Below are 17830 nucleotides of genomic sequence, written 5' to 3' on the forward strand. Positions count from 1 at the left end.
CACAGCCTCCAGAAACTAAAACACCAACCACCTGTAGCTAATATTAACCCACTGGCACATTGTAAAAGACCTGAAATAAACCTTTAGATCAGTGCTATTAGAGGATGTGCTGGATTTGCTCTTGAGATTCAGGAAGAAAATGACAAATCCTCCAAAAACCTGAACATTAAGATAAACTGGTGAGCAGAACACACACATGTTGGTTTCTGTGGTGTGTGTGTGTGTGTGCTATTGCCCTACACCAACCCTACACCTAAACTTAGCCCTCACAGGAGACTTTGTGCATTTTTACAATTTCAAAATAACTTTGTTTAATTTATTTTTAAACCCGTTTTACAAATTAGGTTTTTGGAGATTTTGTCAGGTTTACCTCCCTTTTGGGTACAAATTTGTCCCCAAAATATGGTTAAAGAGGCACACACACACACACACACACACAAATAAAGATGAATTCCATGGTTAACAATTAAATGCATGACAAAAAAACACTGACTTGTGACACTGGAACACAGAAGAACACAAAACACTGAAGAGGGCCAGAGCTACAGAATGTGAATAATGAAGAGTATTTATTGACTGTGAACATTTGAATTGAAAAGTAATTTCACTGATACACATAAAAAGTACAGAAACACATCTGATCTTACTGTCTATATGAGGATTTATTACACACATTTATTCTGACATTATTTCAGTGACAGAAGTTCAACTGCAATATTAATGTCATGAAGAGAAAAGAAGAGAATATATAATACCTCACTATTACTGATTATCATGGAGCTCAAAGCATTATGGGTAGAATCCCTCATCAGTTCTATTCTGATTCTTCAGCACAGTTCCACTCTTGATCCCCAAGAAACCAAAAACCCAGGATAGAGGGTCTGAGTGAATGTGGTCTGGACTGTGTGGATGAGACTCATTGTGTCAGAGACGCTGTAGAAGGACAGAGTTCCTGCTCTCTCATCCACAAACACTCCTATTCTACTGCTGATGGACTCTACAGGGAGATCAGTCCATATTTTATTGTGTATGAATGAGCATTTGGAGGAAGAGCAGAACAAACTCCAGGACTGATCATTACATCCAAACAAACATTCCTTACTCGATCCCTTCCTGCTGATATTGTTCTTATACGACACTGATATACGCACACCATGTTCACCTTCTCTCCACTCCAGCTCCCAGTAACAGCGTCCACTCACACTCTCTCTACACAACACTTGATTCCAAAAATCAAATCTGTCTGGATGATCAGGATACGTCTGTTCCTGGTCCAGAGATCAATGTTGGTGAATGTGACTGTGGAAATCAACAGACATGAACAGTGTGATTCTCATGATCCTGCATTCATTCCTAAGACATTTCTAATATGATGTTCTCCATGATATGAAATGATGATGGACTTGTTTCTGAGAGCAGATGAATCTCCAGGACTTTACCTCTGTCTGAGATCTTCTTGAGCTCCTCTTTGCAGAAATCCTCCAGTTTGTCTATCAGATGATGAACAGATTCTCTCAGGCCATTAGAAGAGAAGAGAGAATCATCATTTACGTCTGTAGATTCAGGAGGTGCTGAGAGAGACTGGAATCTCTACAGAAAACAGAAATTAACACTAATTTTTTCTTCAGTAGAACAGAAAAGACATTTTTTTTAGCTGAAACCGTGGTCCTTGGAGATTCATAAAATGCAAGTCAGCGACTTCCTGTCTTTGATAATAAAAAAACATCAAGAAACACAAAATTAATACCTGTGAACTCATTCAGTGCTCCAGTTCCTCCAAAAGTCAGTGAACTGAGGAAACGGTTTGATTTGGACCGAAAACCGATGAGCCGCTGCTATGCGCATACGTGAACCGAACACTTGAATGAATGGAACAAATTAATGTTTTAATGGTTTGTCATTGTTTATATAAAAAGGTGAGAGACTAGTTTATTCACTTTATATGCTTTAGACATGTAAAATATCCATGTTTTACATCATTATTGGGTGCTTTAATAATAATCTAATTGTGAATATATTATGTCATTGTGTGATTGAATGAACTAGTCAATTGAACTATTGAATTGAACCAGTTCGTTGAAAATAACTGTCTGAAAGAATAGGATTTCCACGTTGCCTGAGGGTCTGGATTACCGGTAATAATGTTGTAAATAAAGTTCAGTTTCTTGTACAGACAGAATGTTTCACTTCATAAGACCTCAATGTGTTGTCAGGAGCCACAGGTATTAATTTTGTGTTTCCTGATTTGCTTTATTTTTATCCTCAAAAACGTGCAGCCGCTGACTTGCATTATATCTGTCATGATCTCTAGCTGGAGTGCCCATGAGATCCTCTATAGGGCACTCCATCCATTACCTTCATCTTCTCACCCCATCCTTACTCCGTTGTCATGCTGCCCATAACAGAAGACTCAGCCATACCCAGATCCAGCGGCTTTTCCAGGTCAATCATGGACCCAGCAATCTGGTTAGTTTGCCTCCATCAGGGAATGCGTTCTCTCAAGGACCACATTCAAGACTTTGGACATTGCGTATCTCTCTGATCTCCGGTCTTTGCACTAACTGACTTTTTGAACCCATTGAAGTCAATACTCATTCGTGATGGTCCTAAAGGGTTGCTTTGTCAGTTTCTGGATTATGCCCTGCTGTTATGTGGTTCCTCCTTCACTGTTGGGTCGGTTAGAGATTCCCAAGATGACATGTTTGTTTGGGCTATACACTACTCTACTACTCCTCCTGAGCCTGCTCCAGTCCATGAATCTGCTCCAGAACCCACTCCGGTCTGTGAGTCTGGTCCGGGGCCTGCTCCAGTCCATGAGTCTGCTCCAGCTCCTCCTGAGTGTCCACTTCTGAACTCTCAGCCTGTCTTGTCACGGCCAAGGAGGCCGTCCCTGAACTCTCTGCTTGCACTGTTATGGCCAAAGATGCCATCTCTGAACTATCTGCCTGTTCTGTTACGTCCACAGACGCAGTTGTTAACCTCTCTGTGCTCTCTATTCCAGTCCTGCCTGACCTGCCTTGGTTGGATGCCTGCACCATCAGCTCCACTGAAGTTGTCCTCAGTGCCATCAGCTCCACCCTGGTGGTCATCAGCTCCACCGTGGGGATCTTCGGTCCCATCTGCTCAGCTGTGGTGGTCCTCAGCTCCACTCTGGTGCTCTTCAGCTCCACCAAAATCTCTGCCCTTTTGGTCTTCAGCTCCGCTCTGGTGGTCTTCTGCTCAGCCTGCTTTGCCCTGGTTTCCTACTCCACTGGCTCTGCCTCAGTCTCCAGGTCCTCCTCCTCCACAGCTACCTGGCCCTCCATCCCTCCCCCTGTTCTGCCTCCACTCCGCCTCCCCCCTGGACTTCTGTGACACTTTTGGGAGCATCTGGAAGCCACTCCTTAATGGGCTCTGTCATGATCTCCAGCCGGAGTGCCCATGAGCTCCTCTAGAAGCCACTCCTCTGTAGGGGACTCCATTTCCCAGAAATCCCAGTCTAGGAACTAATTACGGAGACATTTGTTTCCCATTAGGAGGACTATTTAAGTTGCACTCTCACACTCACACATTGCTGAGTCTTATTTAGCTGTTAGAGGACATTTCTAAGCGGTTCCTTGTTTCCTTGCCTTTGTGTTGTTCCCTGGTTTGTGATCGTTTGCTGCCTGCCCTGACCGCCTTTTATTTGGATTACTCTTTTGTTTTGCCCTGGGACACAGTCATTTACTGGAGGTTGACCCTGCCTGTTTCGACTATGCTCTTTAACCCTCTGGGGTTGACAAACGTGGATGTGCGTTTTGTGGCATTTTCTCCTGATAACGCCAAAAATAACTTAAATTACACTTTCAGTTTTAATCATACAGATAAAAGCAATACATCAATCGAATCTGTAAAGGGTCTACTTTTATTTGTGTACACTCACAATAACAACAAAACTTTGTGCTTTTGGGAAAAAAAGAAAACAAACAGGGTACACTCTCTGTCTTCTCCGTCTCCATGAACTGCTTTTAGAAACGTGTCACTAAAATTAACCTGTAACTCAGAAAAAACTCAACACAGAGACATGGGAGTTATATCTATAGAAAGCTACTTTTAAATGAAAATGTTTGATCAAAAACAAACATTCTGTGATGAAGTAATCCGTATGAAACCAACACGATGTTCAGTCTTTCCCGTCTAACTCATTATCTCTAATGCAATGTAAACGCCCAGCGTAAACAAAGCGTGAGGAGATTGTTCGTTGCGGCTACTGTTAGTTTCTGGAGGAAGACTGAGAGGAATAAGGCAGAATTTCCCTGAAAAGAAGAACAAGATTTCATCCAGTAGAGGAGATCAATCTAACGAGTAAGTAATGTTTCTTTTTTGCATTAGTTAACGTGTTATTGTGACAAACTTGAACACATTTACTGGTTGGGTTTTTCCCCAAACTACAACATGATGAATGCTACGCGTCTAAGAATGTTTAGATCATGTTTATTATTGATACTCTAGCGTTGCTAGCTATGACACAGTCTTTTAAAGACTGTGATTGGTTGGTTGTCCAAGAAGGAAATAAAAGAGCGCTTTTAAGAGTAGGGTTTATTTTTCCAGTTGCTAAATATGTTAATGTAGTTAATGTAGTGATTACATCCATTTCTGGCGCCATGGCATTTCTGAGCGGTGTCTGAGATGTTAGAGTGTCTCAAATAAGAGATCGGTCACAAACATGATCCCTGCACAATCTAATGTGTAGCGTCTTATTAACTCACTGTCATGCATTGTGTGCAACACATTTCTTCTCCCTCTTCATGTTTCATCCATTTTCTCCACTGCTAAAGAAACTCTTAAGCCTCTTAAAAGTCCTCGTCGGTACTCCTAACAATTTTGAACCTTAAGACCTCTTTTAAGGGTTAAGATGCTTTCTGAATTACTTTTTTCTTTACTAGGATCTTTTCTTTAATTTTAAGAGGAAACACCCACATTTCTAAGAATTTGTTTAGAATTTTGTTACTAGGAGCAACTCTTAGCACTAAAAGTTTTCATGAATACGGGCCCAGATGTTCAACTACACTGATATTCTATGGTAAAACAAGATCCTTGACTACTGATTATGTTTTTTTTTCTTGAATCAATGGAAAGAAGCAGAAACACTTAAATAACACACGTAAATATCAGGTATGATTTACTTGTTGGACAGAATCTGTTGCAGGAATGACTCAAAGTCTGTTCAGATCTCTGTGGTTAGATCAGTGTGCACAATGTGTCTTTATACTGTGTATAATTATACTGTGTTGTAAATAAAATACAAGTAAAAAAAAAAAAACGTTCTCAATCTCCTCACATTCTCTCTTACCTGCCTCAAAGTCACAGTCACACTGATATGGGCCATTATGGACCATTAGAGGAGGGCCCTTTGTCTCTCAGGTAAGAATCACTTAATATTCAAGGCCATTGCCTTGGCTTCTGTTGCCTTCTGTTCTGCCTAGGCTTTCAATCACAAAACGTCTTTAAAAATTTAAATCAATATATTGTTTTCTGTGAAGGAGTAAGCAAGATGATTTTCAAATCCTTTTGACATGAATATTCTAGCCTACAAGACTGATTACTCAAGTCTTATTCAGAACTATTCCGTATGTGTTTTATGGCTACATTTTTCCCCAAAGCTTACTAACCACGCATAATCTTTTTTTTTTCTAAAAAATGCAAACATATACGTCAATCTTGCTCACATATTATTGTGGCAGTTTATGCTGAACACACAAAAAAAACATGTTGGCCAATAGTATGTTATAAGTAGCTGAAATAAGCACAAATGTCAGGGCATGTAAAAATATCTCAAGGGCTGCAAAATCACCTCAGATGCCAGAGGGTTAATAAAGCTTGCACTTGGATCCGCTTCTCTGTTGTCATGCCACCTGTAACAATATCACCAAGGAACACAGCTTCAACTAAAAACTAATAATTTGCGGCACCTTGAATTTGTGTCTGAAATCCTTGTGGGACTGATTACAGCTTTGAAGATCACCTGATCCAATTTTTTTTAAAGTTGAGAAGTTAGTGAAGTTTGATAGCTTAATATATCTTCCAGAAAAAAGAGCTCAGAGAAATGATTCCTAAGAGATTTCCAGAGGTGAACAGCCATTTGTAAGCTGTGTCTCTCTCAAAAGAATATGATCAGATGAGAATCTGACTGATGATTATATAATAAGACACTCATAAAATATTTCTCTGTGAGTCTCCTGTCACAGCAGGATCTACTCAAGTCCACTATGATCCTGTTCTTCTAGATCTGTGTTACCCGCAGGAACTGGATGTGATCCTGTGTTTGTGAAAGCTGCTCCAGCTCAGCATCTCTCCTCCTCAGATCATTGATCTCCTGCTCCAGTCGCTCCAGTCGTTCTTCAGCTCGACTCACTGCAGTCTTTTCCTGATCTCTGATCAGCCGTATCAGCTCAGAGCGGCTTCTGTCAATGGAGCAGATGAGCTCAGTAAAGATCCTCTCACTGTCCTCCACTGCTGTCTGTGCAGAGCTCTGTTAGGACACACAGTGATTCAGGCTTCAGTGAGTCTGAACTGAGACTGAGACAAACTTCTCTTCTTCTCCAGACTCACCTTATGAGACTCCACAGCCTCTCTCAGCTGCTGAAGATCTTTCTCTCTCTGCTGGATTCTCTGCTGGAACGTCTTCTGCGTCTCCTTCAGCTGCTTCTGCAGGACAAAAACGAATAATAGTAAATATCACAGAAAACTACTGGCACTAAATCATCATGTGAGCAGATGAATCCAGTAAAAGTGGAACTGATAACTAATGGCTGTAGATTTAACCTCCAGAAGGAGTGATTGATCGTTTACCACCATTGTATATGAATTAGTATAAAGATTCAGACCTGTTTCACTCTACAAGTGTAAGTAAAGTGAAACTGACACAGATGTAGAGCTTCAAACTGAAATTGTTTCTTAATTAATCTGTGGCTGTTTGATCCCTACACTGAGTATTAACTTGTTCACTAGTTTTAAATACATGTTTCTCTGTCCTCTGTTCTGCGGCTGATACAGTGTTGTGGTTTTTATGTTCATATTTTGTACAGAGCTCACAAATGTATTGGTTGTCAGTAATACAGTACATTTCCAGATGTTTCTCATGTTTCTGGCAGATCATCTCCTGCAGTCGTCCAGTGGCGTCGATCATTTTGTGTGGCTTACGTGAATGAAATTCCTCATGACGGTCAAAATGATTCTGACAGTAAGAGTTCAGACACACCAGACAGGACTTGACGGCTTTGTATTTTCTTCCAGTACAGACGTCACACTCCACATCTCCATCTCCTGCGTAACAGTCAGTAGGTAGTTTGGTCTTCTTCAGTTTCTCCACCAGTTCAGCAAGCTTGGTGTTTGTAGCTAAAGCAGGTCTTGGACTGAAGGTCTGTCTGCACTGAGGGCAGCTGTAGACTCTCTTCTGATCCTCCTGATCCCAGCAGTCTGTAATACAGCTCTTACAGTAACTGTGTCCACACTGGATGCTCACTGGATCCTTCAGGAGATCCACACACACTGGACACATGAACTCATTCTGAGAAAATCTGACTTCTGCCATTTTACTGCATGAATACAACGACACAAACACATGACAGCTCAACTACACTGTCACTTTCTTTTTCCCTTAAGTCAGGTGTTTCCTGTTTCTGTGTTTGAGTGACGTGTGAAAAACAAGCATTTCTGTGAGTCTGTAAATGAGTCACAAAATGTCTACTAGATTTCAGTCTCAGACAAACACTCAAAGAATACAAGTTACTGTGAAGCAGGGAAATCTGCAGTAACACTGCATTCAGATAACTACAGGATTACTACAGGTCAACTGACCTGCCACTACTGTTAGGCAGTGCTGGGTAGATTACTAACAAATTATATTCTGTTACTGATTACAGATTATGTGATGAAATCTGTAGTTGGTAACATTATTTAGGTTACTCATTTTAGGCCGGTCACAACTGCACTGTATACAAACTCACTAGCAGGAAGATGAAAGTTTCAAAAGACTTTAATCCAAACACAGGGTTGATACAGCATAAGTAACATAGACAAGACCGGACGATTAGAACTGAAAACATAGGAACTTAAATACACAGGCTAACAAGGTGACACAGCTGAACGTGATAGCAAATCAAATCAGTAAGCATAGTGACAAATGTGGGCAGGGGAATGGTGCAAATGAAGACAAAGTCCAAACTGAACTAAAACCGTGACAGTTTTATATTCCTCAGGGGAGCGGTCCCCCTGCTCAAGGAGTAGCAGTCTCATAGCAGGGACATCCATGGTGACAGAAAAAGGGAAAGACATCCAACGACACCGCACAAAAATAATTAAGCAAAACACTTACTTCTATTAACATTTTAAGAGGCCTGGTTTTCTGTCACAACTGCACTGTATACAAATGCACTAAAGCCCAGCTCACACGGTGCAATTTTGGCCACAATTTGGTCATCTGAGACAAATTTTGAAAATCCTAAAAAATTCCTATAATACTAGGCTAAAATCTGTAGTCTTTTAATTTTACCTCTGATGAAATTCTGGCAGTGTCAGAAGGTTTGGCGCACTGTCTTTTCCTGTTATGAACATCAAACTGTCTCCATTTTTAAAGACAAGCCATGATCAGAATTAATGCAAGAGATTTCTTCTACCCCCATAAACTCTGGCGCTCCCGACCTCTGATCACAGAATTCATATGATATGTTGCCTTTGCAATGATAAACACTGGTTGCGCCGCTGTTTTTATGTGGGTATGGTGCTGCTTACACTATTCTTCTTCCTACACTATTCGTACAGTGTGAAATTAATGACAACTGAGATCCCACAGTGTGACATGATCATCATGTTCATACAGTCTGACAAGCATCAATTGTAAAGGACTATTAAAAATCGTACAGTGTGAGCTCAGTTTAAGGAAGATGAAAGTCTCAAAAGTCTTTAAGCAAAACACAGGTAATCCAAACAGAGGGTAGACCACAACACTGAAATAATATCGACAAGACCGGACAACTAGAACTGAAAACACAGGAACTTAAATACACAGGATAATGTGGTGACACAGCTGAAAACCAGAGAAAATCAAATCAGTAACCATAGTGACAAATGCGGGCATTATAAACATTATAAAATGCATTAAACATTACATTACATTACACCACAGTTTCTCCAACTGGGCTTAATGCAAGAACTGCAGTGCATTTGTAAGTTGATAAAAAAGCTAATAATAAATCATAAAAATTTAAAATAAAAATTATTTATTAACACTTGATTCATTTACCAGCATGTCAGTATGGATATTATAAAACTGTAAACATCTGAATGTGGTGTTAAATTATTGAAATATTAACTTCCTTCGGGACCCGTTCAAGTATGCCCGCAGCCTATTGGAAGAGAAGAAAAATGGGACACTGTATACCACCAAGCAGGAGCTGGAAAACCACATCAAAACCCAGACCAGCAACAGCCTACGACAAAGTCCTCTCGGTCCACCAGAGTACATCCCTCAGCCACCAGAGACATCCTCACAGTTTGATATAAATCCCTCAAAATGGTCTGAAGTCAACCAGGTTGTACAGCGATCAAGAGCCTCATCAGCAGCTGGTATTCCACGGCATTCCTTACAAAGTCTATGAGAACTGCCCCACAGTCCTGAAGCTGCTGAAAATCCATTCCAGCAGCATGGTGCAGGGCAGTTACCATATTCATCCCGAAACAGAACGACTCCCGCAACATCAGCCAATTCAGAGGCATTGCTCATCTGAACGTGGAAGGGAAGATCTTTTTTCTTGGTGATGGCAATGCACATGACCAGCTACCTTCTAGCTAACAAATTTATTGACACCAGTTGCCAGAAGGCAGGCGTCCCAGGACTGCCATGCTGCGTGGAGCACTCCGTGATGATCTGGGATCAGATTCAGTCAGCTGCAACAAATAAGAACTCCATGTCGTGTGGCTAGATCTCGCAAACGCTTATGGGTCTGTCCCCCACCAGCTCATCAGGCTTGCCCTCAACTTCTTCCATATTCCACCAAGTATTCAGAGCCTCATAACCAACTACTTCAACAACCTCCAAGTCTGCTACTCAGCCTCCGAATTTACAACTGGGTGGCATCAAGTGGAGAAAGGGATAGCCATGGGATGCTCCATCTCTCCCATACTTTTCACAACAGCTTTCAAGGTCATCCTAGTCAGAGGAAGACAGACAGTTAGAGGAGCCAGATCCCTGTCATGCTAGCGACTTCCTGCTCTACGGAGCTACATGGATGATGTTACCACACTCTTTCAGACGGCGGCATGCACCAACAGGCTTCTGAAAAGGCTTGAAGACCTGTTCACATGGTCCAGGAAGAAGATAAAGCCATCCAAGTCACGCAGCCTCACGATCCGGAAGGAACCAGGAGGGACAACATCTCCTTCTCAGTGAATGGTGAACAGCTCCCACGCTTGATAGACCAACCAGTGAAAAGCTTGGGAAGGCTCTACACCGCTGACCTATCAGACAAGAACATGGCTGTCTCTGTAACCACACAACTCACTGGTGGTCTAAAGAAGATCAACAAAAGCCTGCTATCAGGCAAATTCAAGGTCTGGTGTTACCAGTTCACCCTATTCCATCGCCTGTTGTGGCCCCTGAAGTTATGTGACATCACCTCATCGATAGTCCTGAAGACGGACACAAAGGCAAATAATTACATCCGGAAGTGACTCGACCTTCCCTGATGTCTGTCCACTTCAGCTCTTTTTGGGAAGAACACCCTGAGGCTTCTGATGAAAACCATCAGATTGGGTAACAAACTAGAGAAAGTAAGGCTGCTGCTCGAGCAGAAAGACTCCCCTGATCCAGTGGTAAAAAATGCCAAGGCCCAAGTTTGTACCAGAAGAAAATGGGACGCATCACAAGCAGTGCATCAGGTGTAACTCGTCTTGAAACACCAGGAGGTTGTGGGATCGATACAGCACAGCAGGGCAGACTTCGGATGGACATCATCAACCAAGATGTGGTCCAAAGCCACAAAGATAGAGAGGAAAAGGTAGATTCCATATTATTTAGATGCCGGATGCATCTGTGTGCTAGCGTTTACACGGTCATCAAGGATACGCAGAGAGAATGTGGGCAGCCACACCATCATTTTCAAAAGTCTCCGTTTTGCTCTGTTTACACTGAAACACAACCCCAGTGTTTTTAAACTAAAACAGGGTCTGCAGCGTTTTCAAAAATCTCTGTTTTCGAGGATTAAAAACGCCGGAGTAATGTAAACGACAGGCTTAACCGTAGCAAAAGTTATGCATTTTAAAACGAAAACGCGCTAGTGTAAACATGGCCTTGATGTAGCTGAACTCTTCATGTTCAGTGTATCATCAGTGTCTCAGTACAGACGACCAGATATCCTATGCAAATCATCATTTACATCATCAGTTATAAAACTCTTCGGTAACACTTTATAATAACTGCACGCTATGAATCATTAGTTAAGCATTAGTAAATAGTCAATCCATCTATCTATTTATCCATTCTATCTAACGCAAACTAGTCTAACAAACAAACAAACATACGTACAATCACTCATACATGGGGAAAGGGCAAATGAGAGTTGATGGATGAAACCATCAGGAAAACCAGAGAATGCAGTTATGGAAAAAGTCATTTAACCACCTGAATAAATCCATCAGCGCCGTTTATAACGGGGTCTATAACTTGTACTAATAACCTCTGTTTTGTTTAATTAAATGTACAATACTTGCAATGCATTTGGTCGTGACGAGTGTCCGGAATGCAGTCTCAGATGAAAGTTTTAATGGTTTCAAGGTTTTTGTTACGGGGCTGACGAGACGTGAGACATGCGGATCCATATGCAAAGCTTTATTATAAAACATGGTCATAAAACAGGCAGGGTCAGAGATCGGCAAACAGGTATGGCAAGGACAAGACAGAGCAATCCGTGGAGCAAGCGTGGGTCAACGATCAGCGAACAGAATCCAAAGGGGCAAGGCAGAGAGATAATCCAGAGTCGACAGCAATAATCCAAACGGGGAGCAAACAGAGTCCAAATGGCATAGGCTAAGGGTAAATCCAGGAAACACAGGCAGGGTCAGACACGGCAGGAAAACAAGGCAAGACTAGAACTATGACTATGGCTCTGTAAAGTAGCTATCGCTAGGGGAGTGATAAATGCTAACAATACTCGGCCCAGAGCAAGAGGAAGTCCCAGGTTAAATAGTGAGTGCGTGATTGTGAAATGAGCATCAGGTGTGTGTGATGAGTGAATGGTGACAGCTGTGATCTGTGCAATACATTGTGGGAACTGTAGTCCAGTGTGCTGTGTAGTGTGAGAGTCAATGTGGTGAATGAGTGACATCTGGTGGCGAGGTAACGGAAGAGCATGGCCAGGATTCGTGACAGTTTTGGATTCCTGATCACGTTCTTCCGGGTTGAATAGTAATGAATTCCAAAGATGTTCTGAGGTAGAAATTTCAGGTATCTTTCAGGTAGAAAGTGGAAAAGAGCTAAGAAAGAGATCTGCTGAGGTCCGAGGATCCTATGTTGAATGGAAAGTCAAGGCCGCAAGGCCTGGCACAAAAACTTAGAGGGTCCAGAAAAAGTTCTAGATCACATCCTTTTAGGATCTAATAAAACCGCAGACTGCCAGGGCATCACTTACGTGAGAGCTTTATCTGCTATAGAGGTCAGACCTCTGGGAGTCAAAGGGCCTATGGTGACAAACTTTTGGAGAGAAAGTTTAGAACTCTTTGTCTCCATGCATGGTAATTTGCATATGAACCAGATTGGACATTGATATATAAACTATTAAAGATTCTTAGAACACGTATATGTTGCATAGGTATCGACATATAATATACACTCTCTATTAGATCATCCGAGGACTAATTGATAGAGACCAAACATGATATACATGAGGTAATATTAACTAGTGTTCTATTATAATCATGTATAAAACAGGATACAATACGCAAAAACATATACAAGAACAGTAATAATATACACAATGACCTGAAGATATGTGTGTTCATTCAAAGAAAGTTTTTTTCTATGAATTAATTAGAGAAGAGCCCATGTCTCTTTCCTAAGGGGAAAAGAAGTGAGTTCCCGCATTCCTTTGAGCAATAAAACAAGTGTTATCAGATGGGTTGCCATGGAACCAGAGGCCTGTTCTGCCTTCTTAGGTGTTAGATACATTTCGGGGGGAAGGGTCCACAGACCCTCATAATTGGCCTTTTGGTTAGGTGAGGGGGCATAAGAGATTATTTGTTAAATATAACAAATAGTTGTGTGTCTGATTTGTCCAAATGTTACAATATGTTAGTGAAGTTTTGAACTGTTGGTGGCGCTAGTATTATTTGACAGCTAAATATATCTTCCAGAAGAAAGAGCTCAGAGAAAAGATTCCTAAGAGATTTCCAGAGCTCAAAGCCATTTGTAAGTGGCGCCTCTTCCAAAAGAAGATGATCAGATGAGAGTCTGACTGATGATTATATAATAAGACACTCATGAAATGTTTCTCTGTGAGTCTCCTGTCACAGCAGGATCTGCTCAAGTCCACTATGATCCTGTTCTTCTAGATCTGTGTTACCTGCAGGAACTGGATGTGACATAATTCAGATTACATGTGATCAGTTACTACCCAGCAGCTGACCTGCCACTCCAGTGAGGCAACTACACACACACACACACAAATAAACATGCATTTCATAGTCAACAACTAAATGCATGAAAATAAAAACAGCGGCTCATGACACTGCAAGACAAAGAAAAAACACAAAACACCGAAAAGGGCCGGAGCTACATTAAAAACTAAATGACTGATTTCAATCAACACAAACAGAGGTTGAGAAAAGCACAGAAACACATCATCACTCAGCAGGACTCACACACACACACACACACACACGGATCCTACTGTCTATATGTCAATTTATTACAAACATTTATTCTGACATGTTATTTCATTGACAGAAGTTCTGTTGTATTAATGTCAGAAAGAGAAGAGAAGAGAGTCTCAAAAATCTCACTATTACTGATTATCATGAAGCTCAAAGCATTATGGGTAGAATCCCTCATCAGTTCTATTCTGATTCTTCAGCACAGTTCCACTCTTGATCCCCTAGAAACCAAAAACCCAGGATAGAGGGTCTGAGTGAATGTGGTCTGGACTGTGTGGATGAGACTCATTGTGTCAGAGACGCTGTAGAAGGACAGAGTTCCTGCTCTGTGATCCACAAACACTCCTATTCTCCTGCTGATGGACTCTACTGAGAGAACAGTCTGTATGTTATTGTGTCTGAATAAGTATCTGGAAGGAGAGCAGTGCAAACTCCAGAAAAAAAAAAAGAAAGAATAAAAATGTACTGACCCCTAAACTTTTGAACGGTAGTGTATATTGTAAGAAAAGATTTCTATTTTAAATAAATGCTCTTCTTTTTAACTTTTTATTCATCAAAGAATCCTTAAAAAAAAGTATCACAGGTTCCAAAAAAGCACAACAGTTTCCAGCACTGATAATAAATCGGCATATTAGAATAATTTCTGAAGGATCACGTGACACTAAAGACTGGAGTAATGATGCTAAAAATTCAGCTTTGCATCACAGGAATAAATTAGATTTTAATGTATATTAAAATAGAAAGTAATATTTTACAATATTATACAAATAAATGTAGTCTTGATGAGCATAAGAAACCCCTTTAAAAACATAAAAAATCATTCTGATCCAAAACTTTTGACCGGTTGTGTGTGTGTGTGTGTGTGTGTGTGTGTGTGTGCATGTTTATGTGGTTTATGAGGACACAAATGTGTATAATGACATGGGTATGACAGAGGTATTACAATATGAAGGTGGTTTATGAGGACACTGCCTATGTCCCCGTAATTCAAAAGGCGTAAAAAACATACTAAATGGTGTTTTTTTGAAAATCTAAAAATGCACAAAGTCTCCTGTGAGGGCTAAGTTTAGGTGTAGGGTTGGTGTAGGGCAATAGCACACACAGTTTGTTCAGTATAAAAACCATTACGCCTATGGAGAGTCCCCATAAACCACAAAAACCAACGTGTGTGTGTGTGTGTATATATATATATATATATATATATATATATATATATATATATATATATATATATATATATATATATATATATTACCTGCATGTCGATATGACTATTAACTGACATCAGAGAACTATACACATGCAAATGTGTTGTTAAATTATTGAAATATTAACTTTCTCAGAGATATCTCAAGTAAATATTTTATTTTAAGGGTTTTGCAGACAAAAACAATCGAGAATCCTTGTTAACAAACATGAAAACAACAATGACATTACATGCCAAATGTCTTCCAGGTTTTAAATATTTTTGTCCAGACTTCCAGAATCAATAGTTACTGAAGGTCACTGTATATGATGAAGACAGTGTTTCACAGCTAGACATCACCCGTGTTCAGTAATTTGCATAATCATATTTCATAATTGCTTGAGAGGTGCTTTATCCCTTAAATTCAGAAGCACAATTTGCAAATTTATTTACATGACATTGGTGAATATAGTCCAAGCTAAATGGTGTCACACAATAGGATTCTTAGAGAGGAACATTCAAAAGAGAAAAATAATTATTAGGGAGAATCAATAAATTATGAAAATTCACTGCCCTTGTGTGAATAATATGTAATCATGTAAGCCATAAAAAAGAAGCTGTAAACTGACTATTAGCATTTTAAAATGTAATATACTATAATTACAAGCACTTAATTTCTGGGTAACACTTTATTTTAAGGAGTCCTTGTTACCCGTTACATGTACTTACTATAATAATAACAATTAATTATGCATGATTACATACAAGTAACCCTAAGCCAAGACCTTATTCTAACCCTAACCATGTAGTCTATTAATATTACTGAGTCACCGTACTTGGCCACACACCACTCCCCTTTCCCCTTTGATTTGAAAGATAATTATGGTTATTATTAAATAACTAATGTGACATTTCAATCAACACAAACAGAGATTGAGAAAAGCACAGAAACACATCGTCACTCAGCCGGACTATCTCTCTCACACACACACACACACACTGATCTTACTGTCTATATGAGGATTTATTACACACATTTATTCTGACATGTTATTTCAGTGACAGAAGTTCAGCTGCAGTATTAATGTCATGAAGACAAAAGAAGAGAGTCTCCAAAATCTCACTATTACTGATTATCATGGAGCTCAATGCATTATGGATAGAATCTCTGATCAGTTCTATTCTGATTCATCTACAGTTTCACCGATGATCCCCTGTAAACATTAAACCCAGGATAGAGTGGCTGAGTGAATGTGGTCTGGACTGTGTGGATGAGGTTCATTGTGTCAGAGACGCTGTAGAAGGACAGAGTTCCTGCTCTCTCATCCACAAACACTCCTATTCTACTGCTGATGGACTCTACAGGGAGAGGAGTCCATATGTTATTGTGTATGAATAAGTATCTGGAGGGAATGCAGTACAAACTCCAGGATTGATCATTAAATCCAAACCTACACTCATCACCTCCTCCCTTCCTGCTGATGCTCTTATATGACACTGATATAAACACTTTTTCTCCACTCCACTCCAGCTCCCAGTAACAGCGTCCACACACACTCTCTCTACACAACACCTGCCACCACTCATCAAATCTTTCTGAATGATCAGGATACGACTGAACTGTGCCAGTGTTAGTAATCACTCTGTTGCTCTCAGACAGATGGAGACGTTTATTCACTGTGTTCAGATCCAGAGTGAGCTTATGGGAATCTGATGGAGATAAAACATATTAGAATCAGGAATTATGAATGTTTGATCTTTTCATATAGCTGAACTCTTCATGTTCAGTTTATCAGCAGTGTCTCAGTACAAATGACATAGATGTCAACATTTAAATCATCAGTTATAAAACTCTTCTTTGCCCTTCTACAGGAAGAACATGAACACATTCAGTTTTTCAGCTTGTTTTCTTACTGACTTACATTGTAGGAAGTCGTTCCTGGTTCTGGGAAAAATGTTGGTGAATGTGACTGTGGAAATCAACAGACATGAACAGTGTGATTCTCATGATCCTGCATCCATTCCTAAGACATTTCTAATATGAGGCTCTCCATGATATGAGACGATGATGAATCTCCAGGACTTTACCTCTGTCTGAGATCTTCTTGAGCTCCTCTTTGCAGAAATCCTCCAGTTTGTCTCTCAGCTGATGGACAGATTCTCTCAGATCAGAAGAGAAGAGAGAACTGAAGGGATCATCATTTACGTCTGTAGATTCAGGGGGTGCTGAGAGAGACTGGAAACTCTATAGAAAACAGAAATCAAAACTCATCAGCTCCACACTTCATCCAATAACCTGCAGGAACATTAGATTTGTGTGGCTTTTGTTGAGTTTATTAAATCACCTTTATTTAATTACCTCAAATCCAGCACTTTCTCAGCAGCTTCATTATTCTCATATTCATTATATCAGATTACAACTACAGATTCTAGTATTTGCCACTTGCATTATGTGAAATTTCTAGGAAATAGTTTGGGTGATAAAACATCTGCTAATAACATAAATGTCCATCTAACAGCTCAAGCACATCAATAGAGTCTTATTGTAGGATTGAATAAATTTGCTCAGGAAAAGCAGCTCAAATGCTATGATTAAGTTGATCATTATTTATAACTTTAGAGCAGTTAGTGACACTGAAACTTCACAAGGACCCTTAGGACACAATCAGGTTTGGTTTGGTTTCAATACACTGAAGCATTGTTCAGTCACTACAGGATTTCACAAATCTGCGATTGCAGAATTTAATGCAAAATCAAGCA

General features: G+C 40.2%; 1 pseudogene across 1 annotated transcript in view; it reads right to left on the reverse strand.

Annotated features, from left to right (window-relative positions):
- Nucleotides 1–827: 827 nt before the first annotated feature.
- Nucleotides 828–17830, reverse strand: part of LOC306865330 — a 29678-nt pseudogene continuing 12675 nt past the window's right edge. Inside the window, exons 8-15 of the transcript in view lie at nucleotides 17159–17315; nucleotides 16993–17040; nucleotides 16267–16780; nucleotides 10582–10647; nucleotides 6980–7556; nucleotides 6571–6666; nucleotides 6257–6490; nucleotides 828–1590 (exon numbers count right to left, since the gene is read on the reverse strand). The product of the transcript in view is annotated as an uncharacterized misc_RNA (transcript). The remainder of the gene's footprint in view (nucleotides 1591–6256; nucleotides 6491–6570; nucleotides 6667–6979; nucleotides 7557–10581; nucleotides 10648–16266; nucleotides 16781–16992; nucleotides 17041–17158; nucleotides 17316–17830) is intronic.

This window comes from Barbus barbus (assembly GCF_936440315.1).
Source record: "Barbus barbus genome assembly, chromosome: 46".
Lineage (NCBI taxonomy): Eukaryota > Metazoa > Chordata > Actinopteri > Cypriniformes > Cyprinidae > Barbus > Barbus barbus.